A 27990-nucleotide genomic window follows, 5' to 3' on the forward strand; every position below is an offset into this window, starting at 1 on the left:
GGCATGGGAGGCTAAGCCTCTGCAACCCATATGGGCACTGATTCAAGTCCTGGCTGCTCCTCTTCAGGTCTAGCTCTCTGCTTACGACCTGGGAAAGCAGAAGATGGCCCAAGTGGTTGGGCCCCTGCACCCATGTGGAAGACCCAGAAGAAGCTCCTGATTTCCAATCAGCCCAGCTCTGGCCGTTGGGACCATTTTCAGAGCGAACCAGCTGGAAGACCTCTCTCTGTGTCTCCCTCTCTATAACTCTGCCTCTCAAATAAGTAAATAAATATTTTTTTAAAAAGTCACTCTTACTACTGTATTGAGAATAGATTATAAAGGGACAAGAGAGAAAGAGGGCTACAGCCATAGCTCAGCTAAGCTGAATCAGGCTCAGACCAGAGGTGGACAGCACCTGAATAAAAGCTGACAAGATTTCTTGACGGATCAGATGTGGGGTGTGAAAGTCAAAGGTGACTCTCACTTTTTGGCCTGAGTAACTAGAAAGATGTAGCTGCTATTAACTAAGATGTGGAAGACTACAAGAGAGGCAGGGAAAAGAGGCAACAAGGTAAACATCAGGAATTAGATTTGGAACACAGTTTAAGATGCTAATCAAGGGGCCCACATTGTGGGGCAGCAGCTTAAGCCTCCACCGGGATCCAGTCCCAATTGCTCCACTTCTGATCCAGCTCCCATCTAATATGCCTGGGAAAGCAGAAGACAGCCCAAATACTTGGGACCCTGACACCCACGTAGGCTCCTGGCTTCGGCCTGGCCCAACCCCAGCTATTGCAGTGGATGGTAGATCTGTCTCTCTGTGTCTGTAACTCTGCCTCTCAAATAAATAAATTTAAGAAAAAAAGATAATGTAGGACAGTAGACATTTGGCAAAGCCATTAAATTGCCATTTGAGATGCCCACATTCCATATCCCAGTACCTGGGCTACAGTCCCTGCTAGGCTTTGGATCCAGCTTCCTATCACCAGGTACCAGGTGATGGCTTAAGTTGGATTTCTGTTGCCCAATGTGGGAGACCAAGATTGAGTTCCAGGTTCCTGGCTTTGCCTAGCCCACACCCAAGCTGGTACAAGCATTTGGGAAGTTAACCACTAGATGAAGATCTCTCCTTCTCTCTGCCTTCCAAACAATTTTTTAAAAGATAATGTAGGGGGGCTGGCACCATGGCTCACTTGGTTAATCCTCCACCTGCAGCACCAGCATCCCATTTGAGCACCGGTTCTAGTCCCGGCTGCTCCTCTTCCAATCCAGCTCTCTGTTGTGGCCCGGGAGGACAGTGGAGGATGGTCCAAACACTTGGGCCCCTGCACCCACATGGGAGACCGGGAGAAGGCCCCTGGCTCCTGGCTTCGGACTGGTGCAGCTCCAGCCATAGTGGCCATTTGGAGAAACCAACACAGGGAAGACCTTTCTGTCTCTCTCTCTCATGGTCTATAACTCTACTTGTCAAATAAATATATATATTTATTTATAAATACATATAAATATATAAAAATTATATATAAAATAGTTCATTTATTTATATTTATTTATAATGTAGGGACAGGCATTTGGCCTAGTGGTTAATATTAAGAATACAGCATTCCACATTGGAATACCTGGGAAATCAGTCAGCAGATGGGAACTCTGTCTCTAAAAAAGTTTAAAAGTAAAAAAATACAGCACACTTCCCAGGAACTTGTTGAAGCCCCTTGTGTAAGTGAAGATAAAAGGTAGGCAGCAGGATACGTAAGCCCAGCGTTCCAAATTAGAGACAAAAATCTAAGAGTCATCAGCACATGTACAATATTTAAGACCATGAGACAAGGCCAAGGAAATGAGAAAAAGAGCAGAGATCCCATGTCACTGTCCACTATTAAGAGATGAGAGTAATGAGGGAGAACCAGAAAAGACGATGGAGAAGCAGCAGCAGAGTGTGGAATCCTAGAAACCAAACTATAAAATGTTTCCAAACAAAAGAATCCACACAACAAATGCTGATACTAGATCAGGGAAGAAATGTGGTGATTTTGACAGCAGCAGTGTCATCAAAGTGACAGGGCTGAAAATCTCACTAGAGGGTTCACAAGAGAACAGGAGAGGCCGGCGCCGCGGCACACTAGGCTAATCCCCCGCCTTGTGGCGCCGGCACACTGGGTTCTAGTCCCGGTCGGGGCACCGGATTCTGTCCCGGTTGCCCCTCTTCCAGGCCAGCTCTCTGCTGTGGCCAGGGAGTGCAGTGGAGGCTGGCCCAAGTGCTTGGACCCTGCACCCCATGGGAGACCAGGATAAGTACCTGGCTCCTGCCATCGGATCAGCGCGGTGCGCCGGCCGCAGCACACCGGCTGCGGCGGCCATTGGAGGGTGAACCAACAGCAAAGGAAGACCTTTCTCTCTGTCTCTCTCTCATTGTCCACTCTGCCTGTCAAAAAAAAAAAAAGAGAGAGAGAACAGGAGAACTGAGAACTGATGGGAAAAACAATGTTTTCAAAAGTTATCCTATAAAGGGAAGCATATAAATTGGTTAGTAGCTGGAAGAAACTGTGTAGCCCAAAAAGAGTTATTAAAACAATTAAAAGATTGGGGATGGCGCTGTGGCGTAGCAGGTAAAGCCGCCGCCTGCAGTGCCGGCATCCCATACGGGCACCAGTTCGAGTCCCAGCTGTTCCACTTCCAATCCAGCTCTCTGCTATGGCCTGGGAAAGCAGAAGATGGCCCAAGTCCTTGGGTCCCTGTGCCCACGTGGGAGAAGGAAGAAGCTCCTGGCTCCTGGCTTCGGATCAGCCGGGACAAGAACCTGGGGTGCTGGCGCCACAGGCAAAGGATTAGCCTAGTGAGCCTCGGCCATAGGAGGCTCAAGAGACAAGTGACACAAGTTACTGAGAACCTTTGTGTGAGGCGTTTTATGTTATTTCATTTAAGCTCATAACTTCATAAGGTATTATCTTTATGTGACAGATAAGGAAGCAGAAGCTCAGAGTAAATGATATGCTTAGTGCACAAAACTGGCAACTGGTAGGCTATCTTTCAAATTCAGATCCTTCTGAGTATAAGGCAAAGAATTTATTAGCGTGGTACATTAGTTTTGTTGGGGTAGGGGAGGGTGTCAGGCTCTTATCAATTAGAAATACATACTATTTATGGATAAAAATATAAGATGTCTAAGAACTGCTATGAATATTCCAGCAAAAACAATAAAATGTAATTGCAAATGAGGAATAATGAAGTAAGAACCATAAAATACTGATAATTGTTGGGTGGTGGAAGTTCACTTTTCTGTTATCTTTTACATATGTTTATGGGATGCTGGAGCTTCAGGCCAGAGCTTTAACCCACAGCGCCAGCCCCTATATGTTTAAAAATTCCATGACAAAAAATAAAAATCTACTACCTTCTGAGTCAAATGTTCTCATTTACATCTTTAAAAAGTGTTCTTGGAGGCCAGCGCCGTGGCTCAATAGGCTAATCCTCGGCCTTGCAGCGCAGGCACACCGGGTTCTAGTCCTGGTCGGGGCGCTAGATTCTGTCCTGGTTGCACCTGGCTCCTGCCTTCGGATCAGCACGACGTGCCGGCTGCAGCGCACCGGCCACGGCGGCCATTGGAGGGTGAACCAACGGCAAAAGGAAGACCTTTCTCTCTGTCTCTCTCACTGTCCACTCTGCCTGTCAAGAAAGAACGAAAAAGTGTTCTTGGGGCCAGTGCTGTGGCGCAGCGGGTTAAAGCCACAGCCTGCAGTGCTGGCATCTCATATGGGCACCAGTTCAAGTCCCGGCTGCTCCACTTTCCACCTAGCTCTGCTATGGCCTGGGAAAGCAGTGGAAGATGGCCCAAGTCATGGCCCTGCACCCACATGGGAGACCCAGAAGCAGCTCCTGGCTCCTGGCTTCAGATCGGCACAGTTCTGGCCATTGCAATATTTGGGGAGTGAACCAGCTGATTGAAGACCCCCCCACACCTCTCTCTCTCTCTACCTCTCTCTGTAGCTCTTTCAAATAAATAAAAATAAATCTTTAAAAAAAAAAGTGTTCTAGGGGCCAGCACCGTGGTACAGTAGGTTAATCTTCCATCTGAGGTGCCGGCATCCCATATGGGTGCTGGTTCTAGTCCCAGTTTATCCTCTTCCAATCCAGCTCTCTGCTGTGGCCTGGGAAAGCAGCAGAAAATGGCCCAAGGCTTGGGAGACCAGGAAGAAGCACCTGGCCCCTGGCTTCGGATTGGTGCAGCTCCGGCCGTTAACAGCCATTTGGGGAGTGAACAAATGGACAGAAGATGTTTCTCTGTTTCTTCCTCTCACTGTCTGTAACTCTACTCTCAAATAAGTAAATTAAAAATCTTAAAAAAATTTTTTTGTCTTCTTTAATCCTCACTGTAGCTTCAAATTAAAGGTTTTATTCCAATTTTAGACATGAGGAGAGAGATCTATGACAAAAAATAAAAATCTACCTTCTGAGTCAAATGTTCTCATCACTTCAAAGCCTGGCCTTAAATTTTGTTCATTTCTCTCTACAGAAGAAAATGTTATATGCTATATTATGTTATATAATTATATATATAATATATATATAATGTTATATGTTATATAATGTTAAATGTTATATAGTAAGTGGCAGGACCAGATTCTCAAAGCCAAGTCTTCTAGGGTCAAAGACATTCTTCTGGGCACTGGTTTTGTGGTGCACAGATTAAGCCACTGCGGGGGATACCTGCATCCCTTATGGGAGTGCCTGGGATCCAGTCTTCCCTCCACTTCTGATTCAGTTTCTTACTAATGCAACCAGGAGCAGCAGATGATGGCCCAAGTACTTGCATCCCTGCCACCCACGTGGGAGAACCAGATGGAGTTCTGGCTGCTGAGTTCAACATGGCCCAGGTCCAGCTGTTACAGACATGTTGGAAGTAGATGGAAGATGGAGATAGATACCTCTCTCCCCTCCTCCCTCTTTTTCAGCATGCCTTTCAAATAAATAAATACAACTTAAAAAGATACACTGATTTTTTTTTTTTAATTTCTTCTAGTTTGCACACAGGGCACTTAGAGCATGTCCACAGAAGAGTCCACGTGCCAGCCCTTTTTCTCAGGATTCATTACTATCTCATAATCCTGGGACCCTGAGTTTCCTAGGAGGGCTAAGCATTATCCCATGCAGTCCTTGAACAGACTTGTATGTATTCAATGGGCTGACTGAAAAAGGCAGGTTTCAAATTTGCCCAGCCATCCAACTTTCCTTGCCAAATTCAGGGACTAACAAGAATTTGATACACAGTTTCTGAAAGAGTGAGCTGAAAGTCTGCCAACTTCCACTCTACCAGTCAACCCCTTGTGCCTCCACTTCTCCTAACGTAATATTCTGCTGTTCACCGTATTACACAGCTATCACAGGGACCAAAGTCCAGGTACATGAACTGTGAGTTCTAGAAATAAAAGACAGTATTAAACAATAATACTGATCAATTTCAAAAACCAATTCTGCATAATTCCACAACATTTACCACAGAGCCAGCAGATCAGAAAAATCAGTTAGTACCCACTTTTTACAATAATTTCTTTTTAAAAGCCCCATCACAGCATGTTTGAGATCTGGTTTTTCCATGCTAACCTTAACATTCTAAGCTTATTCACAACTTCCGAAACAATTGAAAATATTCACACCAAGGGCTTAGGATGTTTATCCTCTCCAGCTGCTATCATACATCATCAAAACTGCTATACCTTTTCCCTCTAGTACATTAGCTTTGGTAACTTAGTTATCCAGTTATTTAATTCAAGAGTTACCCAAGCTTCATTAGGTTAAAACATAGGAAGGTAAGCTGTACAAAAGCCCATGATCACATACAATGCTTGATGAGTTTCAGATTTACTTGAATTATAAACATCTTAAGAATGACGGGCCCTAGGGCCAGCACTATGGCGTGGCGGACAAAGCTGCCACCTAAGAGTCCCAGCTGCTCCACTCCCGATCCAGCTCCTTACTAATGTGCCTAGAAAGCAAGGGAAGATGGCCCAAGTCTTTGGGGTCCTACACCCACGTGGGCGACCCATAGAAAGCTCCTGGTGCCGGCACCGTGGCTCAATAGGCTAATCCTCCACCATGCGGCGCCGGCACACCGGGTTCTAGTCCCGGTCGGGGCGCCGGATTCTGTCCCGGTTGCCCCTCTTCCAGGCCAGCTCTCTGCTATGGCCAGGGAGTGCAGTGGAGGATGGCCCAGGTGCTTGGGCCCTGCACCCCATGGGAGACCAGGAAAAGCACCTGGATCCTGGCTCCTGCCATCGGATCAGCGCGGTGCGCCGGCTGCAGCGGCGGCCATTGGAGGGTGATCCAACGGCAAAGGAAGACCTTTCTCTCTCTGTCTCTCTCTCTCTCACTGTCCACTCTGCCTGTCAAAAAAAAAAAAAGAAAGAAAGCTCCTGGCTTCCGACTAGAGAAAGGCCCAGCTCCAGCCGTTGCAGCCATTTGGAGAGTGAACCAGCAAATGGAAGCTTTCATATTCTCTCTCTCCCTCCCCAATCTCTCTGTAAACTCTTTCAAATAAATAAATGTTAAAAAAAAAAAAAAAAGACTGATGGAACTGCCCTGTGGCACACCAGGTTAAGTGGCATCAGCATCTCATATGGGAATCTGTTCGAGAGTGGTTTGAGTTCCACTGCTCTGCTTCTGATCCAGCTCCCTGCTAATGCGCCTGGGAAAGCAGCACAGGATGGCCCAACTGTTTAGGCCCCTGCCACTACAACCCCCATCCTCCTCAGAGACCCAGAAGAAGCTCCTGGCTTCTTGCTTTGGCCTGGCCCAGAACCCATACTTGAGGTCATGTGAGGAATAAATCAGTGGATGGAAGTTCACTGTTTCTCCTCTAACTGCCTTTCAAATAAATAAATAGATCTCTTTTTTAAAAAAATGCCTTTGGGCCAGCGCCGTGGCTCACTTGGTTAATTCTCCACCTGCAGCACCGGCATCCCATATGGGTGCCAGGTTCTAGTCCTGGTTGCTCCTCTTCCAGTCCAGCTCTCTGCTGTGGCACGGGAAGGAAGTGGAGGATGACGGCCCAAATACTTGGGCCCCTGCACCTGCGTAGGAGACCAGGAGGGAGCATCTGGCTCCTGGCTTCAGATCAGCGCAGGAAGGAAGACCTTTCTCTCTGTCTCTCACTCTAACTCTGCCTGTCAAATAAATAAATAAATAAATAAATAAAATTTTAAAGTGCCTTTGAGCCTAAATGTCAATGCATGCTTGCTGAATTTAACTAGTAAAACAGGCTTAGTAATGCAACACTAAAATAAGCATCACAAAAAAAGAGAGAGAGAGAGAAAGAAAATCTAGATATTATCATTCGGGACAATTACTATTTGCTAATGTCATCAGGATTAAATTGGTTAAATTAAATTCATAAACAAAATGCTGTTCTGCCCAACAGAACACTTTGAAAAGTCCTGGCACTTGGAAAACTGCAAAGAACAGGAAATTCTGCAGGTGCAGTAACAAACTACATCTTATCCATGACCCAGAAATGCCTCAGAATTTATTATACAACCTGCTGCAGAATTCTCACTTTTCAAATGGAAATGAACCATGAAGCCACACAATGCAAAGCTGTGGTTTTATTATTAATATAATCAACTGTACCCTTCTGAGATGTGCTAAAGTTAACTGAAGAAAGCAGATGTCTCACACAATGCTAGTTACATCAGCAGTTAAGACAATTTGACTATCAAGTAACTAAAATTTAGGACTGCTCCATTCGGTCAGCTACCCATATACTTGGAAATTCTTCAGTGAGGCAGGCATAATACTTCTCAAATACAGTGCATTGAAGCAACTGTTAGTAGGGCCAGGATTGTGGCACAGTGGGTTAAGCTGCTGCTTGCAATATTGACATTCCATATTGGAGCGCAAGTTCAAGTCCCAGCTGCTCGGCTTCCAATTCAACTCTCTGCTAATGCACGTGGAAAAGTAGAAGATGGCCCAAGTAGTTGGGTCCCCACCACCCATGCGGGAGGTCTAGACAGAGCTCCAGGTTCCTGGCTTCTGCCTAGCCCAGCCCTGGCCATTGTGGCCATTTACAGAGTCAATCAGAAGATGGAAGACCGCTCTTCTCTCTTTTCTCTCTCTCCCTCTCTCTCTTTCTCTCTTTCTATATATAATTCTCTGTAACTCTTTCCAATAAATAAAATCAATCTCTACAAATAAAATTAATTAAATAAATAAAGGACCATAAGGGCAAGAAATAACTCAAATTAGGCAAAGAGTGACAAATCAGGTCATCTGATCACCTCACTATTCAATAAAAAACCTAAAAACTTAGGTTAAAGATTAATATATCTTTTTTTTTTTATTTGACAGGTAGAGTTATAGACAGTGAGAGAGAGAGAGAGAAAGGTTCTCCCTCTGCTGGTCCACTCCACAAATGGCCGCCATGGCCAGCGCTGCTCCAATCTGAAGCCAGGAGCCAGGTGCTCCCTCCTAATTTTCCATGCAGGTGCAGGGACCCAAGCACTCATGCCATCCTCCACTGCCCTCCCGGGCCACAGCAGAGAGCTGGACTGGAAGAGGAGCAACCGGGACTAGAACCCGGCACCCATATGGGATGTCGGCGCCGCAGGTAGAGGATTAACCAAGTGAGCCACGGCTCACTCATTTGAGCCAGGCTCAAATCATTGCATTATCTATCTAGCTGATCACCTTAACATTCAACAGAAAACCTAAAAACTAGATCAAGATTAATACATTTTTCAGGCTCAAATCATTCCATTATCTATCTGTATCATCATTAATCTGGTCTTATTAATTTATTTGTTTTAATTGATGCATAAATTTAACTTGCATCTCTCAACCGTTTTCTAAAATTAGACTGGATTATGAATCCTCTCATAATTACCTGTCAGAAACAGTTTTCTACAGCTAAACAAATTTTGAAAAACAAATCTTCCAATAAAAGGATGTGTGCAAAACAAATGAAAACATAAGTGAAGTAAGATAGGTAATGACGTCCACACACGTTACGTAAGACAGCAAACTGACAGTAGAGGAGCTAGCACAGAAAGACCACTATCAGAGCTGGGTATTACAAAACTCAAGACAAATTATTTTCTAATAAAGCAACTTACTAATTACATTTCTAAAATGTCAATCATAACCAGCATCCGGAGACTCTTTACAACTAGTAAACCAAAAACAACATTAAAATATATTTAAGTGAGGCCAGAGCTGTGGCGTAGCGAGTAAAGCCTCCACCTGCAGTGCTGGCATCCCATATGGGCACTTGTTTAAGTCCCAGCTGCTCCACTTCTAATACAGCTCTCTGCTATGGCCTGGGAAAGCAGAAGATGGCCTAAGTCCTTGGGCCCCTGCACCCGTCTGTGAGACCAGGAAGAAGCTCCTGGTTCCTGGAGTCCTTGGGCTCCTGCACCCACGTGGGAGACCCAGAAGAAGCTCCTGGCTTCAGATCAGCCCAGCTCCAGCCACTGCAGCCATCTGGGGAGTGAACCAGCAGATGGAAGACTTCTTTCTCTCTCTACCTTTCATATAAATAAATCTTTAAAAAATAAAGTAAAATAAAATACATTTCAGTTTTAGTGATTTAAAAATCACTCCCCCTCAGGGCCAGCGCCGTGGTTCACTAGGCTAATCCTCCGCCTAGCGGCGCCCGCACACCGGGTTCTAGTCCCGGTTGGGGCGCCGGATTCTGTCCCGGTTGCCCCTCTTCCAGGCCAGCTCTCTGCTGTGGCCAGGGAGTGCAGTGGAGGATGGCCCAGGTGCTTGGGCCCTGCACCCCAGGGGAGACCAGGAAAAGCACCTGGCTCCTGGCTCCTGCCATCGGATCAGTGCGGTGCACCGGCCGCGGCGGCCATTGGAGGGTGAACCTTTCTCTCTGTCTCTCTCTCTCACTGTCCACTCTGCCTGTAAAAAAAAATAAAAATAAAAATAAAAAAAATAAAAAAATCACTCCCCCTCAAATGGAGCAAAACCTGTCAATGGACTTTGAAATACCAAGTAATCAGTAATCAACTAATAACCAAAACTTTAAAAAGGAAAAAAGTATTCAATAACTAACAAGGAAGTTTAATGCCACTAGCAAAAAGGAGAGAGTACTTATTTTGTTCACGTCACTGAGAATCAATCAATTTTGAAACAATGCATTGTATTTATCATTCCTGATTTAAGAATTCAGTTCACTGAGTTAGAGGAATACTCCACCTCTGGAAATCACACTTGGAAACAATTTGGCCTATAGCTAGAAACCATAAGCTTTTGCTCAGGCTGAAGAATTCAAATCAACACCAATACTCAGCTGCAGAAATAAGCCAGGAAAGGTAAATAGACAGATGACAAAGAATAAACAACCTAAAGTTGCAACTATCTCCGATAGTCACAGAAGTTTCATCTCTATCCAAGCTTCTCATGACCAACTAGTCCACTTAATGGCAGATTCTGAAGTACAATTAGCGTCTGACCAGTCTAAAAACTGGGGGGGTAGGAAAAAGGAATTAAACAAGTAAAATCTATCGGCATATTTACACAGTTCTAGTTTTCCCAAAAGACTTAAATTTGGTTTATATAAACCATCTCAATTCTCAGGGGGAGGGAGAGAGTCAGGTTTCTGGAAGGAAACAAGCACAAAGGGATTAAGTGTCTTGTCCAGCAAGTCACCAACGAAAATAAAAACCACATCCCAATTATTTAGCCTACAAAGCCTAAATAACCTGCTTTCCTTGGTTCATAAACTTAGGGATAATAGTTTTAAGTGCCTACAAATGACCCCGTCACATCAGAACACTATGGCAGAATTGAGTATTCTGAGCAAGAAAGTACTGCTCACCTCAAATCAATAAAATGAACTAGCACAATGGACTTTAAAAATACAAAGGGGAAACAATGGCCATATTTTTGAGAATTTTCAAAGGTCATTCTTTTCAGCAAACACCTTATTGCTCAAATTCTCTGCCAAGGAGCAAAGGGGGTTAGATATGCTCCCACTAATTATAATCCATACATACATCAAATCCCAAAATACTCCCCAAGAGTTTCAGTCAAAAGCCTACTATACTTAAAAACCTTTCCCTCCAAAAAAAAAAATCTTAAAGCAATGCCTTCAAAGCATTATTTTGCAGCCTGCATGACACACCTGAAATTTAGATTTCAAAAATCATTAGCTTCCAGGCTATGTTTAAAATATTTATATTCACAGATTCAGATTGCTTTAAATTTGACGTTCTGTTCAGCCCTCATTAAGTTTAGGCAAGATTCCCACTTCCACTCAAACTTTATTATTTGAGCATACAATGGCTGCATTAAGATGCTTCCTAAATTAACGAGACAAAAACTAAACAACCCAGAAAGCTCCCAACTCTCCAAGCAGGCCTTTTATTTGAAATCATACTAGGTACATACTACACACTACACAAAGCTCAGAGAGTGACAAGTTATTCCTGCAAAATGATGAAATTTATTTTTTTCTTTTACCAAAATTTGACAAGACTGAGTTTTCAGCGTCAAAGAACTCATTTTTCAGGATTCTAGGAAACTCTGCTTATTGAAGCAGTCTCAAAGCAGTTTGCTTAATCCTTCCAAATCCCAAAGAATCTAACACAAGCCACACAATGCTGAATGACACCTGCCCAGCTAACGCCTGTGCTCAGACCCCTAAAGGTTATTTCCCATGTGGTTACAAGCTGATGGCCATATGTCCACCCAACCCCAGAAAGGTCTTTCCTCCATAATTTTAATATTACACTCCCCAACTCAAACCAAAATACCACGGAATCCAAAAAGCCTCCAACTAAATTTTACTTGAACTAGGTGGGACAAAAGCTGATGCAGTCTCAGTTATTCACCCTATCAAAGAGAGCTGAAGAATGAAAAGGCTCCATTTCTGCCAGTTTTGAAAGCTGTGTGTACATCACTTCAGTCTGCCTATAACAAGGGAGTCAGATACTATATCACCCGATGCCTGATACTGCCCCATTACCCAGAAAGCACCAAGGTATCTGAGGTACACCAAGGTATCCCTTCCTCCGGCTCACACAGCTACTTGAATGCTGCTGGCAGCTGGGCCCTCTCCTGCAGTTTCACAAAGACATCTCATCTGCCCTACACCTGCTGCAGCCCACTTCCATTCATTCTTGGTGCACTCCTCATGACACTGTAAAGCTCCTCTATCTGTCCAGTTGTCAAACCAATACGCTAGGACAATGCCCACCACACACCTCCTCCAGACTTGGGAATATGTACTCAGCTCTCCCTTATCCCTCCCCTATTCAATGGGTTCTGGGATTAAAATCAGGCTTCGATCCTAGAAGCCTGAACTTTCATATATGGTACAGGATTTAATGTTTCCCCTTTTCCATGAACATCAGTCCAGGATCCACATCCCCTGCCCCCGACCTCTCTCCATCTCCAGTTCCTCTAAATCTGGATTTTAATCCTCTCCTTTTAGGTTGCCTTTTCCCCCCAACTTCTACACTCTACCCTCCTTTATACTTTCAGTAACCTAAAAATTCTGGCCCCTTTAATCTCTCAAGACTCAAAATATTCCAATCCCTCCCCATAGTCCCACACTTTGGACTTTCCATAAGCAACCTGCTTTCCTAACTCTCTCCAACCTAAACAGTGGTTTCTTGCCCTAAACCTGCACCCCTCCAATATAATACACCAACAGCCCTTCCTACTCACACACACCTACCTTCCCCTCCCTACCCCAGTTTAGGTACTACACATTCTTCTACATTCTCTACTCCAAAATATCCCGTCTTCCCCTCTTGCGTCTCCACTCCCTCTTTCCCTCTCCCTAAGCACAAAGTCCATGGCCCCACACCTGTGTTTCCCTCTCTCCATGCGTGGTATCCCAGACCTGGACACATTCCCTCGGAAGCCCCTCTGCCTGCTCTTCTCATTCCCCTTCACCCACACCCCCATCTCCTTCCTTCTCCCCAACTTCTCTCCACACTTCCTTACCCATAAGCATGTCCATCCATGAGTCCCCACACCTCCCCTGCCATCCTTCCCTCTCCCCTCCACTCCCTTGTGGCCCACACATGTCCAAAGCGCCCCCAACCCAAGTTTCCTGGGCTGCGGCTCCCTGCCCGGGCCAACACCTTCTCCCTCCCTCCCTCGGACGCCCACCAATGCCCCGCGCACCTCCTCCTCCTGTTCATCCTCATCGCCCTAACCCATTGTCCCCACGTCTCCCCCAGTCTCCTTGCACCCCACACTCCCCATCCCTGCCTCCTGGCCAGACGCCCCTCGCGGTCTCCGGGAGCCTCGGGCCTACCCTCCGACAACACCTTCAGCCGGGACACCCTACATTTCCCTCACCGTCACTCGAGAGACCCCCCCGATGCCCACCTACCCTGCCGGCCACCCTTCCCCCTACCGGGACCCCTCCTCCGCCATTCTCCTCCACACGCGTCCGGTGGCCTTTTCAGTATCTGCCCCGCTCCCTGCCCCTCGCACGCAGCACCGGCCGGGACATCCGCTCCTTCCATTCCTGCCTCCGACTCCCCGGTCCCATCCCACTCCCCTCTGCTCTCCCCAAAGCGCCCTCCAGCCCACCCCATACGGGCTCCCCCACCCACAGGAATGTCCTACATCCCTCTCGCCGCTCGCCCTAACCCCCAGCTCCCCCCCCCAAAAAAAAAAAAAAAAACCTGCCCGAAGGCCCTCATCCTCCGGCGACCCGGATACCTCCACCCTCCATTTCACCCCAAACCTGCCCGCACCCCCTACCTGCCCCCCCCACGCCTCTACCCTAGCTCCTGCCCCCTATGTCCTCCAACACCTGCTCCAAGCCCCTCGCCCTCCATCCTACCCAGACCTCCCGGCGCCCGGTCCCCACACTGCCCACGCCCTCCCCTTGGTCTGGGCCGGGACCCCGTCCCCCGAAGGTGAGGAAGGCTGCCAGCTGCCCTCGCCCGGAGCGGCCGGGACACCGCAGCGGCGGCGACGGTCACAATGCCGGAGCACCGGGCCGGGATTGCTCCCCGCTCCCCGCCCGGCCGCCGCCGCCACCGCTGCTAAGGACGCACAACAAACAATGCGGGGCCCGGGCCGGCTCCGCCAACCGCCTCAACCGCCGCCTCAACCACCGCCCGCCCGGGACGGCCCGCCGCGCAGGCGCCTGCCCCGTCGCCGCAGCCTACCCGCGCCAACACGCTCTGCCCGCGCCCGATGCCCGCTCCTGCTCCGCCGCCGCCGCCACCTCGTCCGCCCGCGTCTCCGGCTCCTCAGTCCAGCGGCGGCGGCTGCGGCGGCTGCTGCCCTGGTGGCGCTCGCGGCTCCGGTCTTCGCTTCGGCGGCGGCGGTGGCGAGCACGTGACGCCGCCGAGAGTGCCCATTGGCCGAGCTGGGGGGCGGGCCCCGCGGCTGCTGGGGAACGGAAAGCCCGCCCCCCTCGCTCTCCGCGCGCCCCCTCCACGCGCGCACTGCCGCACCTGAGAGCGCCAGCCAGCGCCCGCCCGCCGCCGCGCCGCGCCGGCGCCTGCGCCAACTGCGCACCTGGGAGCGCGCAGGGAGCACACGCCGGCGGCGGCCGCATGCACCTGCGAGCGGACGCTTACGTAAACTGCGTCCCCGCCTTCCTCCCGGCGCCGGGCCGCTCCCCCCTGCTGCAGCACCTGAGCCCCGCTGCGCTAGCGGCGTAACGCGCCGGGGCGCGGAAACGAGCTACACTGGGAGTCGCGCGAAAGGCACGGAAACTTCGTAACTTCCGAACCTGAGATCCCTCTGGGCGGCCGTAGCCAGCCGCCCTCGGCTGGCTCCGCGGCCCCTGGCGGGATTCCCCGAACGCCGGCGGCTACGCAAACGGAGTAGGCGCCGCAGTGTCTCCCCGGGTGGAGGAGGGGCGGGCCGTTGGGCTTTGACTTGTTAGAAGGTTCCCCCGCCCCCACCCCGCAGCCGGCCGGGTGACCTTGGCCAAGTGACGGAACCACGCTGAGCCTCAGTTTCCGCGTCGGGGAAAACTGGGGCAGGAATTCTGATGCCGGGTCTGGTTCTGATTAGGATTCTGTGGGGGAGGTGGCCTAAGACAATAGACGTGAATGCTCCTGGCACTGAGCAGAAATTGCCGCCATCACCTACCTGTCCTTTCTTCAGCCCTCAGTAACCTCCCTGGGACTGAGTTTGCGCAGGATCGGGTCCGGCTTTGGCAGAACACCGACCCTGCCCTGTGCCCCGGGGGGGCGGCGCTAGGAAAGACGCTCAGGTTTACTTTCCATTCTCCAGCTCCCGACCGCCACCGTGGTGCCCGACTTGCCTGGCAGTCAAGTCGTTACTAAATAGCCTGCCAGGCACCGTGCTGCGTGCTGGGATGCACGGAGCAGCTATCACCCTGGGGCTGAAAACCGAGGTGACCATCCGGGTGTCAGGGCTGAGGGGCTCCGCCGCGAGAGGGATCGCCCATAAAAGATCCCCGGGGCTGCTTCTCATCTTTCTGATAATATGCGGCTCAGCTTCACTCACAGAATAAAGCGTAAACATTGCAACTACAAAAGCCTTGGTGATGAGGCCTTGACCCTCCAAGCCACACTTGGCTGTCTGCAGAATACGTCCAGGTGTGTGACACCCCTGAACCTCCCGAGACAGGTGCAAAGCCCCAGGTCCCCACCTCTGGCCGCCCACACCTTCCAAAGCCTCCAGGAAACTCCCAGGCGGCCTTATGAGCGCAGAACACCCTCTGCGGAGCTCGCTGGCTGCCTGAGATGCATGACCCCAACTCCCTCTGCGTGCACGAAGCCCTGGCAAACCGGCACTGGACTGTAATCCCTCAGCTGTGTCTCCTCACTGAGGACAAGGTCATCTCGCTGCCCAGTTTGCTTAGGGGAGAGTCCACAGGTACGCGGGACCACCAAAGCTGGGTTTTGCAGGACGAACACAAGTATGTCAGAGGGAGAGAGACACTACAGTGTCAGTATCCAAATTCACTGCCCGTTAGCTGCGTGACCTTGGAAAATCAATCTCAGTAAAATGGTGCCCTCTCCTAAGGGGCGCCATCTCAAGCCCCAGACGCCATCTTGTACCATCAGCTTTGATCCCAAGCCCAGCCTGGCCGACCAGAAAGCAGGTGACCGAATGGCCCAACCACAAGCTCCACCCCCACCCTAATGGGATTCGCTACTCCCACGTATTTACCTCGGCAAAGCTATATAAGATCTGGTCTCCTCTTGGGGCCGGCACTGTGGCACAGGGGGTTGAAACCCTTCCTGAAGCGCTGGCATCCCATTAAGGGCGCTGGTTCTAGTCCCGGCTGCTCCTCTTCTGATCCAGCTCTCTGCTGTGGCCTGGGATAGCAACAGAAGATGGCCCAAGTCCTCGGACCCCTGCACCCACGTGGAAGACCCAAAAGAAGCTCCTGGCTCCTGGCTTTGGATTGGTGCAGCTCCAGTTGTTGCAGCCACCTGGGGGAGTGAACCAGTAGATGGAAGACCTCTCTCTCTGTAACTCTTTAAATAAATAAAATAAATATTTTTTTAAAAATCTGTTATCCCAGTACAGGCTGCTGCATGAGAAGACAGCCTGTTGCCCCCCCCCACACACACACACACACAATATACCTTCTCTGTTACTCGGGTGTTTGGTGTGTTTTGTGGTGGCCTTTCACTAGGTCTTAGTTTACTCATCTAGCAAATCAGAATAATAATGTTTCCGGGGCCGGCATTGTGGTGCAGTGGATTAAGTCACAACCTGCAGCACGAGCATTCCACAAGGGCACCAGTTCGAGTCCCAGCTGTTCCATTACCAATCCAGCTCCCTGCTAATGTGCCTGGGAAAGCAATGGAAGATGGCCCAAGTCCCTGGGCCCCTGAACCCATGTAAAAGACCAGGAAGAAACTCCCAGCTCCTGGCTTCGACCTGTCCTAGCCTGGGTCATTGTGGCCATCTGGAAAGTGAACCAAATAAATCTTTGGAGCTGGTACTGTGACATAATGGGTAAAGCTGCTGCCTGCAGTGCTGGCATCCCATATGGGTGCCAGTTCAAGTCCCGGCTGCTCCACTTCCAATCCAGCTCTCTGCTATGACCTGGGAAAGCAGTAGAAGATGGCCCAAGTCCTTGGGTACCTGCATTTGAGTGGGAGACCTGGAAGAAGCTCTTAATTCCTGGCTTCAAATCGACCCACCTCCACCTTTGCGGCCATTTAGGGAGTGAACCAGCGGATAGAAGACCTCTTTCTCTTTCTCTCTCTCTGCCTCTCCCTCTCTGTAATTCTACCTTTCAAATAAATAAATAAATCTTTAAAATAATACTAATATTGCAAAATTCATAGTGTTACAAAGATTCTATGAGACAGTTCATCTAAGGCACTCAGCATGGTGTCCTATACTGGCTTTAATATTGTAAATTAGGAATGCATGGCATTAAGGATTTATTAGTATCTCTTATTTCAATATCTGTATTGGGTTTACAACTCCAAACACTCATGACACAAACATGCAATTGGGGACCAGCATTGTGGTTTAGAAGGTAAAGCCACAGACTGTAACTCCAACATCCCATATGGGCGCTGGTTTGTGTCCCAGCTGCTCCCTGCTAATGGCCTGGGGAAAGCAGCAGAAAATGGCTCAAGTGTTTGGGCCCCTGCCACCTACATGGGCGACCTGGATGAAGCTCTTGGCTTCGGCCTAGCCATCTGGGGAGTGAACCAGTAGGAGGAAGATATCTCTCTCTCTCTCTCTGTAACTCTTTCAAAATAAATGAATCTTTTTTTTTCTTTTGACAGGCAGAGTGGACAGTGAGAGAGAGAGAGACAGAGAGAAAGGTCTTCCTTTGCCGTTGGTTCACCCTCCAACGGCCGCCGCGGCCAGCACACTGCGGCCGGTGCACCGCGCTGATCCGATGGCAGGAGCCAGATGCTTATCCTGGTCTCCCATGAGGTGCAGGGCCCAAACACTTGGGCCATCCTCCACTGCACTCCCTGGCCACAGCAGAGAGCTGGCCTGGAAGAGTGGCAACTGGGACAGAATCCGGTGCCCCGACCGGGACTAGAACCCGGTGTGCCGGCGCCACAAGGCGGAGGATTAGCCTAGTGAGCCGCGGCACCGGCTCAAAATAAATAAATCTTAACATAAAAAGGTAACTAATACAAAAGCCAAGCAAGTTAAAAGTTCAAGAGTGCTTCTTCCATCCTGCCCCTGACTGCTTCCTCTACCCTAATTCCACCTCCCAGGGCAGTTAAATTCTCTATGTCCCATGAGAAAGAAGGAAATTGCAGAAATTGACATATCTATAGTGTATATGCTGGAGTCTGCATAAACAAAGGTTAAAAAGAATTAAATACCAATTGTGACTGGTTAGAAAGTAGAATTGAGTGAGGGGACAAAAGACTTTAGCTATTCCTGTGTTGTTTTAATGTTTAAGGTTATAAATACACATCTACGGGGCCAGTGCCATGGCATAGCAGGTAAAGCCGCTGCCTGCAGCGCCAGCATCCCATATGGGCGCCAGTTCAAGTCCAGCTTCTGCTTTTCTGATCCAGCTCTCTGCTATGGCCTGAGAAAGCAGTACAAGATGGCCCAAGTCCTTGGATCCCTGCACCCACGTGGGAGACCAGGAGGAAGCTCCTGGATCCTGGCTTTGGATTGCTGTGGCTCCAGCCATTGCAGCCAACTGGGGAGTGAACCAGCGCATGGAAGACCCCTCCCTCTCTCTGCCTCTCCTTTCTCTGTGTAACTCTGACTTTCAAATAAATAAATAAATCTTTTAAAAATTAAATAAATATACATATAATATGTTTTTAGCAATTTACTGAAGTATACCTGCATTTCATAAAATTTTAAATTTCCTATGTGCAATTCAGTGATGTTTAGTAACTTTATTGAGTGGTGCAACATCAGTATAAATCAGTTTCAGAAAACAGCATTTTCTGGATTCCCCCACAAGTTCCATCCTGCTCATTTGCTGCTAATTCCCATTCCCACTCTCGGCCACATGCAACCACTAACCTACTTTCTGTATCTATTTTTGCTTTTTCTGGATTCATTTGATATATTTAAAAATAAATCAAATAGACCTTTTAGGAAAAAAAAGAATAAATGTGTCACCTCCTAATTCCATTCAATGACAATAATCACTGTTAATATTTGCATATATTGTTCCAATCTTTTTCTATGCATATAAATGTATATCTTTTACAAATGGTATCATACACCTCTGCTTTGATTTTTTTTCATTTAAGGTAATGATACTTCTATTTGTGTAACTAAATATTCTTCTCTATATTGTATTTTTTCCTTTAAAAATGTATATTTTTATTTACTTAAAGGCCACGCAACAAGAGAGAAAGAGATCTTCCATCTGCTGATTCTCTCCCCAAATACCTGCAACAGCCAGGACCAGGTCAAGCCAAAGCCAGGAGCCCAGAACTCCATCCAGGCCTCCCTAGAGACATGATGTAGAAGGATCCAAGTATTTTAGTTATCATCTGCTGTCTCCCAAGGTGTGCAGGAAGTTGGATTGGAAGCAGAGGCAGGATTCTATGCACTCTGATAGAGGATATGGGCATCCCAAGTGGTGGCTTACCCTGCTGTGCCACAATGCCCGCCCCACGTGTTCCATCTTAAGAATCAGTTAGTAAGAGGCCGGTGCTATGGCATAGCGGGTAAAGGTTATAAATATACATCTATGGGGCCAGTGCTGTGGCATAGCAGGTAAAGCTGCTGCCTGCAGTGCCAGCATCCCATATGAGTACCGGTTCTAGTCCTGGCTGCTCCACTTCCAATCCACTCTCTGCTATGGCCTGGGAAAGCAGTGGAAGATGGCCTAAGTCCTTGGGTCCCTACACCCATGTGGTAGACCCAGAAGAAGCTCCTGGCTCCTGGCTTCGGATCAGCACAGCTTCAGCCATTGCAGCCAATTGGGGAGTAAACCAACGGATGGAAGACCTCTCTCTCTCTGCTTCTTCTTCTCTCTCTGTGTAACTCTGACTTTCAAATAAATAATAAACCTTAAAAAAAATCATTTAGTAAACCAAGCCTCTATGTTGGGTATTGTGGATCCCTTCCAGTATGTGTATACAGAAGGTACCAAGTATTGTAAACATTCTGAGCTCAATGTGCTTTAAAACCACACTTCGAGGCCAGTGCTGTAGCATAGCGGGTAAGGCCACCACCTATCGTGCCAGCATCCCATTTGGGTGCAGGTTTGAGTCTCAGCTGCTTTACTTCCAATCCAGCTCTCTGCTATGGCCTGGGAAAGCAGTAGAAGATGGCCCACGTCCTTTGGGCCCCTGCACCCACGTGAGAGACCTGGAAGAAGCTCTTGGCTCCTGGCTTTGGATCAGCACAGCTCCGGCCATTGTGATCATTTGGGGAGTGAACCAGTGCACAGAAGACCACTCCCTCCCTCCTTCCCTCCCTCTCTCTCTCTCTCTGCCTCTACCTCTCTGTAACTCTGCCTTTCAAATAAATAAATTAATCTTAAAAAAAAAAAAGAAAGAAAGAAACCATGCCTAAGTTCCAACACCAGCATCTCCTGTTTCATCCATTCATTGCACAAAAATTTACTGAGAACCTACTATGTGCTTGGCCCTAGGGATACAAAATCAAGCAAAGAGTTTACACTGTCTCTACCCCAGTGGGGCTGGAGACAAGTAGGAGAGAGAAATATGTTAATCAAATAATTACACTAATTGGTCCAAAAAGAAGGAAGCAACTAAGTCCCAGAGGAGTAGAAGGGCGGAGAGGAGGTATCTTTGCAGCATGGCCTTGGCCCTGTTGTATGCCATCCTTAGAAAAGATGCTTAGCAGGAAGGGGTGCACTGTCCCCCCTCCTGGAGCAGTGGACAGACCTTCACACTTCCTGGTCCTTCACAAGCCTAGTTCATTTGGCAGCTCTGTCTCCCCACTGAGAAGTGAATGGAGGACCTTGGGACTCCAAGAAGGAAGCAAATTGCCCAAGGTCAGCCAGCCAGGAAAGTCACTGCAGCAGGCAGACTGACCTAGCTCCCAGCCCAGGGCTCTCAGGCCCAAACAACACAGCCCCTTATGTCAGGTACTCATCTTTGAGGTTCTACCAGCAGCCCCATCCATAAACAGACGCTAGCCACATGTAAATTAGCTGAAGTGAAAGAAAACTTAGAATTCAGCCATACTAGACGTATATGAAGTGCTCTGTGGCCGCGTATGGGGAGTGGTTACCACACCAGAGAGCAGCGAGACAAAACATTCTCACCCTTGCAGAACATCCTATCGGCCAGCACTGACCTAGAGGGACAATAACCATGCAGCAGTGGTGGCGACAGTCACACCTGACTCGTGTGCTATTTTCCGGAGCCCTTGTCCTGGGAGATGAGAAGTTGACCTGGCCTCCTCACTCTGCATTTCCCACTCCTCCCCTATGTAAGCCAGCTCCTTAGGAAGAAGCTGAAGGCGAAAAGGCAGCTGATGAGGAGTAGGATATGGAGGATTTGACTTCCTGCATCTCCAGCTGTGCTGCGCTCCTTCCCTCCTGTTACAAACACCAAAACTCCTCTCAACAGAAGCCGGGAGGCTGCCCGGTGCCTGGCTGCACGCTCCCCTTTCCTGCCCTCTGCAGAGCTTCACTCCACGGTTTGTCCTCTGTGATATGGGCAGCCACTCCCTCTTCTGCTGGAACCTTCCATTATAACCCACACAGCCTCTTCCAGTGTTTAAAAGGAAGGAAGGAGCCAATGGAGGGAGGAAGGCTGGGAGGAAGGGAGGTTGATCCCCACGTGATTCACGTGCACCCTACAGTCTGAGAAGCAAGGACCCAAACTCAACAGCTGCCGATGCCATTGTGTCTTTTTTTTTTTTTTTTTGACAGGCAGAGTGGATAGTGAGAGAGAGAGAGACAGAGAGAAAGGTCTTCCTTTTGCCGTTGGTTCACCCTCCAATGGCCGCCACTGCTGGTGTGCTGCGGCCGGCGCACTGTGCTGATCCGAAGGCAGGAGCCAGGTGCTTCTCCTGGTCTCCCATATGGGTGCAGGGTCCAAACACTTGGGCCATCCTCCACTGCCTTCCCGGGCCACAGCAGAGAGCTGGCATGGAAGAGGGGCAACCGGGACAGAATCCGGCGCCCCGACCGGGACTAGAACCCGGTGTGCCGGCGCCACTAGGTGGAGGATTAGCCTAGTGAGCCGTGGCGCCAGCAGCTATTGTGTCCTGAATATCCTAGCAAAACTGCTGTTGACAACAAGATGCTCTCGAAATGGTGAACAACTTTTGCTGGAGTCGAAACAAAACAGGGGATAATCTCTCATTCCCTTCGCATAGTATTTGCCTCCCTGGAATATTAAAATCACGCTAGAATGTACCTGAGTCACCAGGCTGAGATAACTGTATAGGGGACTTTGTCCAGTGGGACATTCAGACGTCACATGATGGTATCCTGCAGCCCTGGATGCTGTCGCTTGGACTCCCAACTCTACCACAAACGTCTGCAAGTCCCCACTGAGCGCTGTGGCTGCACACTCTCATTCAGCAGCCTACTCACGATCCAGTTGGATGTCCCACATGCTACACAGCCATCCAGAGCTGCCTGATCTTCCAAACCTCAAACCCATTCCCCCTACTTCTCCTTTTCTCAGTTTGCTTATGGAGGCCCTGGCAGCTGTTGGCGTGGAATAACTGGTAGACTGTAGAATTTTCCTTGTCATCCTGTTAGTACCCATCACAACAGCACCATGCATGTAGCAGTCACTTAATCAACATTTGTTGAATGAATCTCCAGCAAATTTTCCCAATCTCCTTCCTCAGGTAGCAAACCCCAAGGCGATTTGGAACTGTGGGAATCTATATCAAAAGAGAGCAAGGACTTCTAACCAGAAAGCTCTCACTTCTTCCAGAGTTTTTTCTAATATTCCTGACACTTCTATCTAAGATAGTAAAACAGCCCAGAGCTACTGCTGAAATGTTTCCCCCACTACCCACCCCCCAAAGTATTCTCCCAGCTGAGATTGAGTCAGCTTGCCCGGGAGGTCTGGGGACAAATCCATCAGCCCCAAGGCTAAGACTTCTTTGAAGTCTAACTTCTTTATGATGCAAATTACACCTTCTACTCCCATGTTTGTTTTAACATGAAAATGATGTTTTTAATTACTGCCCTTTAGGAGAAAAATGCAAGGCCTGTTTCCCTAACTCTTCAAGCAAAATTCACACTCCAGAAAGATATTCCTTGCTTATCCTGTGGTTCTGAATATTTCCTGGCACACCACTAACCAGGAGCTCTGGTAGTAATTATACTAATGGCCAACATTTATTAAGCACTTATTATGTGCCAGTATATTAAGCACTTTGCATGCATCATGTGTTTAATCCTTGCGACAATCCTACTAAATAGGTACAACTTCTTTTAAAAATATTTATTCTATTTGGCCGGCGCCGCGGCTCACTAGGCTAATCCTCCGCCTTGCGGCGCCCGCACACCGGGTTCTAGTCCCGGTCAGGGCGCCGGATTCTGTCCCGGTTGCCCCTCTTCCAGGCCAGCTCTCTGCTGTGGCCAGGGAGTGCAGTGGAGGATGGCCCAGGTGCTTGGGCCCTGCACCCCATGGGAAACCAGGAAAAGCACCTGGCTCCTGGCTCCTGCCATCGGATCAGTGCGGTGCGCCGGCCGCAGCGCGCCAGCCGCGGTGGCCATTGGAGGGTGAACCAACGGCAAAGGAAGACCTTTCTCTCTGTCTCTCTCTCTCTCACTGTCCACTCTGCCTGTCAAAAATAATAAAAAAAAATTTATTCTATTTATTTGAAAGTCAGTTACACAGAGAGAGGAGGAGGCAGAGAGAGATAATCTTTCATCCACTGATGCACTCCCCAAATGGCCACAATAGCTGGGCCAGGCTGAAGCCAGGAGCCAGGAACTCCATCCAGGTCTCCCACGTGGGTGGCAGGGGCCCAAGCATTTGGGCCATCATCTGATGCCTTCCCAGGCACGTTAGCAGAAAGCTCATAAGGAATGCCAGCATCACAGGCAGTGGCTTACCGCAGTGTGCCACAACAATGGCCCTGACTTTAATCTCAATTTATAGACGAGGTTCCAAGTAAGTAACCTGCTGTACACCACAGAGCTTGGGAAGTGGGAGACCCAGGATGCAACTTGGTTCTCTCAATACTGTCCACCCACCCCTGTTTGAGAAGCAAGCGCCGACAGTTGTAGAAAAAATAAAAAAGGCAAAAGACATCAGGGAAGCCCTAAGAAATCAGCCAGCCCCAGACTTTTCACAAGGCAGGGCAAGTGCTGTGGGGTTCGTGGGCCTCTGGGTGGACGTACCGGTGCTTTCAGGGATAGGCAAGTCCTAAGAGAAGCTTGTCAGTGTGTGTCTTCATTTCGACCATAATCCACAAACAGTACTAATGTAAGCAGATTCTGGACCACTGGGACAGCACATCGTAAATGGTTCCTGGCACCCAAAATTAGTAATCATGTTGGTACAAAGTGATTGCCTAAACTGACCGTTTAATATTGAACGGATATATTTTAGACTGGAGGTCAAATTCTCACAGGTCAGCAAGAAATTGTTTTCTTTCCAACAGTGACTCTTGGGGCCAGTGCGTAGCACATTGGGTTAAGCCACTGCTTGCAACACCAGCTTCCCATAATGAAGCTCCAATTTAAGTCCTAGCTGCTCTGTTTCCAACTCAGCTCCCTTTTAATGCACCTGGGAAAGTAGCAGAGGATGGTCCAAGTGCTTAGGCCCCTGCCATCCACATGAAGACCTGGATGGAGTTTCAGGCTCCTGGCTTCGGCCTGGCCCAGGCGCTGGCCCTTGAGGCCATCTGAGGAATGAACCAACAGATAGAAGATCTCTTTCTTTTTCCATGTCTCCCTCTGTGTGTACATCTTCTGCATCATTCTGCCTTTCAAATAAATAATAAATACAGGCTGGTGTGGCATAACAGGTTGAGCCACCACCTGCAACACTGGCATCCCATATGGGTGCCAGTTTGAGTCCCGGCTGCTCCACTTCCAATTCTAGCTCCTTGCTTATGTGCCTGGGGGAGCAGCAGAAGATGGCCCAAGTCTTTGGGCCCCTGTACCCACATGGGAGACCTGGATGAAGTTCCTGGCTCCTAGCTTTGGCCTGGCCTAACCCCAGCCATTGTGGCCATCTGGGGGTGTGAATCAGCAAATGAAAGATATCTCTCTCTCTCTTTCTCTCTCCCCTTCTCTCTCTGTAATTTTGCCTTTGAAATAAGTAAAATAAATCTTTAAAAATAAATAAATATTAAAAAAAATAAAACAGTGACTCTCAAGTAGGTGTGATTTTGCCCTCTCCCCCAACATTTGGCAAAGTCTAGACATTTTTGATTATAACAACTGGCATCCACTGGGTGGGAGGTCACCCTGCTAACCATCCTGCAATCCACAGGGTGGCCTCCCATCTCAACAAGGATTGCTCGCCCTGAAACGTCAACAAAGCGGAGGCTCAGGAGCCAGACTTTACAGCAGTTTCTATGGGGACAAGGAGGACAGAGCGGAGGGAAAAGGATGCAGAAGGGAGCTTCTCTGAACGAGCCTTCTCAGATATCTTTGACTCTGAAATCACATAAAGGAGTCACGTAAACAATGAAATCATTAAATCACATACATTTTTAAATAGTCCTGACAATAAAAAACAGGCTAAAATACAAGCATAACTTTATATCAGATTGATAAAATTGCACACAGAGGGGCCGGCACTGTGGCACAGCGGGTTAACACCCTGGCCTGAAGCGCCAGCAGCCCATATGGGCGCCAGTTCTAGTCCTGGCTGCTCCTCTTCCGATCCAGCTCTCTGCTGTGGCCTGGGAAAGCAGTGGAAGATGGCCCAAGTGCTTGGGAAAGCAGTGGAAGATGGCCCAAGTGCTTGGGTCCCTGCACCCATGTGGGAGACCTGGAAGAAGCTCCTGGCTCCTGGCTTCAGATTGGCACAGCTCCGGCCATTGCAGCTAATTGGGGAGTGAACCACCGGATGGAAGACTTCTCTCTCTCTGCCTCTCCTCTCTCTGTGTAACTCTGACTTTCAAATAAATAAATAAATCTTTAAAAAAAAATCGCACACAGAACAAAAAAAAAAAAAGGATTTGTCCGGGTGACCTTAAAAAAGTATTTTTGACCATACATCTTCAGCGCGATATATTATATAAAACAACAAAGAAACCTTAAATTTCTTTCAGTAGTCTTTCAGTAGTCTGGGGGTGGGCACTGTGGTACAGCCACCTGTGAGGCCAACATCCCATATGCTCTCTGGTTCAAGTCAGCTCCCTGATAATGTACCTGGGAAACCAACAGAAAATGGCCCAAGCATTTGGGTCCTGCCACCCATGTAGGAGACCCAGCGGAGTTCCTGGCTTCTGACCCTGGCCTGGCCCAGTCCTGGCCATTGTGGCCATTTGGGGAGTGAACCAGCAAATGGAAGATATATCCGCCCCCTTCTCTCTCTGTGTGTGTGTAACTCTGCCTTTCAAACAAATAAATTAAAAATCCTTTTTTTTTTTTTTAATTTTTTGACAGGCAGAGTGGACAGTGAGAGAGAGAGACAGAGAGAAAGGTCTTCCTTTGCCGTTGGTTCACCCTCCAATGGCCGCCGTGGCTGGCGTGCTGCGGCCGGCGCACCGCGCTGATCTGATGGCAGGAGCCAGGAGCCAGGTGCTTCTCCTGGTCTCCCATGGGGTGCAGGGCCCAAGCACTTGGGCCATCCTCCACTGCACTCCCGTGCCACAGCAGAGAGCTGGCCTGGAAGAGGGGCAACTGGAAAAATCCTTTTAAAAATTAAAGCCTATCCATCGTAGGATAAAACAATTTAAGAACAACATTAGTGTTGCTAGGAAATACTAAAGTTAAGTAAAAAATTCGTACTCTTAAATTCAAATTGGAAATGCCAGCATTATGCTTTCCCCCTTGTTTAAGAAAACATCTATCTCCAGCTCTCTAGCTCCGTGCACTGCACAGCGAAGGCCTAGAAGCAGCAGCAATCCGCAATCCGGTAGCAGTGCATATCCTTAGGAGGCACAGTGAAGTCTCTCAATTCCATCGCCAGGGCATTTGGCCAAGTGGTTAAGTCACTGGTTGAGAAGCTCCTGTGCCAGGATTCGATGCCCAGCGCTGGCCTCCTGACTCCAACTTCCTGCTAATGCAGATCCTGGGAGGGGAGGTAGCAGTGATGGTTCGAGTAACTGGGTCCCTGACACCCACCCAGTGTGGGTCCTCAGCTCCTGGCTTCAGCTGTTGTGAGCATTTGGGTAGTGAATCAGCAAATGATAGCCTTTCTCTCTCTCTCGCTCTTTCCTCCTGCCTCTCATCAAAAGTAAGAAGTAAATAAATACCACTCCACGCGAAAACAGGCCAGGGCTCTTTGGAGAGCTGGCTGAATGCATGATTAAGGCAGGAAGTGTGTAAGACGGACCTAGGCATCGTGCCATGTCAGATCCAAAGCACCCTGTCAGGCCAGGCTCATGGCACAGCAGGTAAAGCTGCTGCTTGCAGTGAATGCTTGCATCCTAGGTGAGCACCAGTTGGAGTCCTGACTGCTCCACTTCTGATCTAGCGCCATGCTAATGCACCTGGGAAAGCCAAAGATGGCACCAGTACTTAGGCTCCTGCCACCCATGTGGGAGACCCCGATGAAGCTCCTGGCTCCTGGCTTCAGCCTGGCTCAGCCTGGCTTTTGCAGCCATCTGGGGAGAGAACCAGAAGATAGGAGATCTCTTTCCCTTTGTGTCTCCCTCTGTCTCTCTGTAACTCTGCCTTCAAATAAATCTTATTAAAATAAAAGAAAAAAATAGAACACTCTCGAAAACTGATGAGGTCACACTAAAAGGCCACAGGAGCCAGTTTTAGGCGGCTCTCACCCGGCAAAGACCAATGACATCATCACAAAGAATAATTACAACAAACAATAAGAAGCCTTTGAATATAGACAAAGCCATAAGTTCATAATGATTCTATTTTTTTAATGGCAAGAGAGAAACCAAACAACTCATTGGATATTCTTGGATGTTTCTATAGCATCAACTTGATCACTAAAAAATTGATCACTAAAGAGTTAAGCATTTATGGGGAGAAGAATCCTAATAATAAAAACAGACACT

General features: G+C 48.5%; 1 protein-coding gene across 8 annotated transcripts in view; it reads right to left on the bottom strand.

The window, feature by feature from the left end:
- Positions 1 to 15250, bottom strand: part of STRBP (spermatid perinuclear RNA binding protein) — a 151127-nt gene extending 135877 nt beyond the window's left edge. For 4 of the 8 annotated variants that reach the window (XR_007923223.2, XM_051855438.2, XM_051855425.2 and 1 more), the window contains exon 1: positions 14115 to 14253. The gene's annotated coding sequence lies outside the window, so the exon portion shown is untranslated. Of the gene's footprint in view, positions 1 to 14114; positions 14254 to 15051 lie in introns of those variants that run through there. The other 4 variants (XM_070056617.1, XM_070056629.1, XM_051855432.2 and 1 more) reach the window with 2 other exon arrangements.
- Between the last annotated feature and the right edge of the window lie 12740 nt (positions 15251 to 27990).

This window comes from Oryctolagus cuniculus, chromosome 1 (genome assembly GCF_964237555.1).
Source record: "Oryctolagus cuniculus chromosome 1, mOryCun1.1, whole genome shotgun sequence".
In the NCBI taxonomy this organism is placed as follows: Eukaryota; Metazoa; Chordata; class Mammalia; order Lagomorpha; family Leporidae; genus Oryctolagus; species Oryctolagus cuniculus.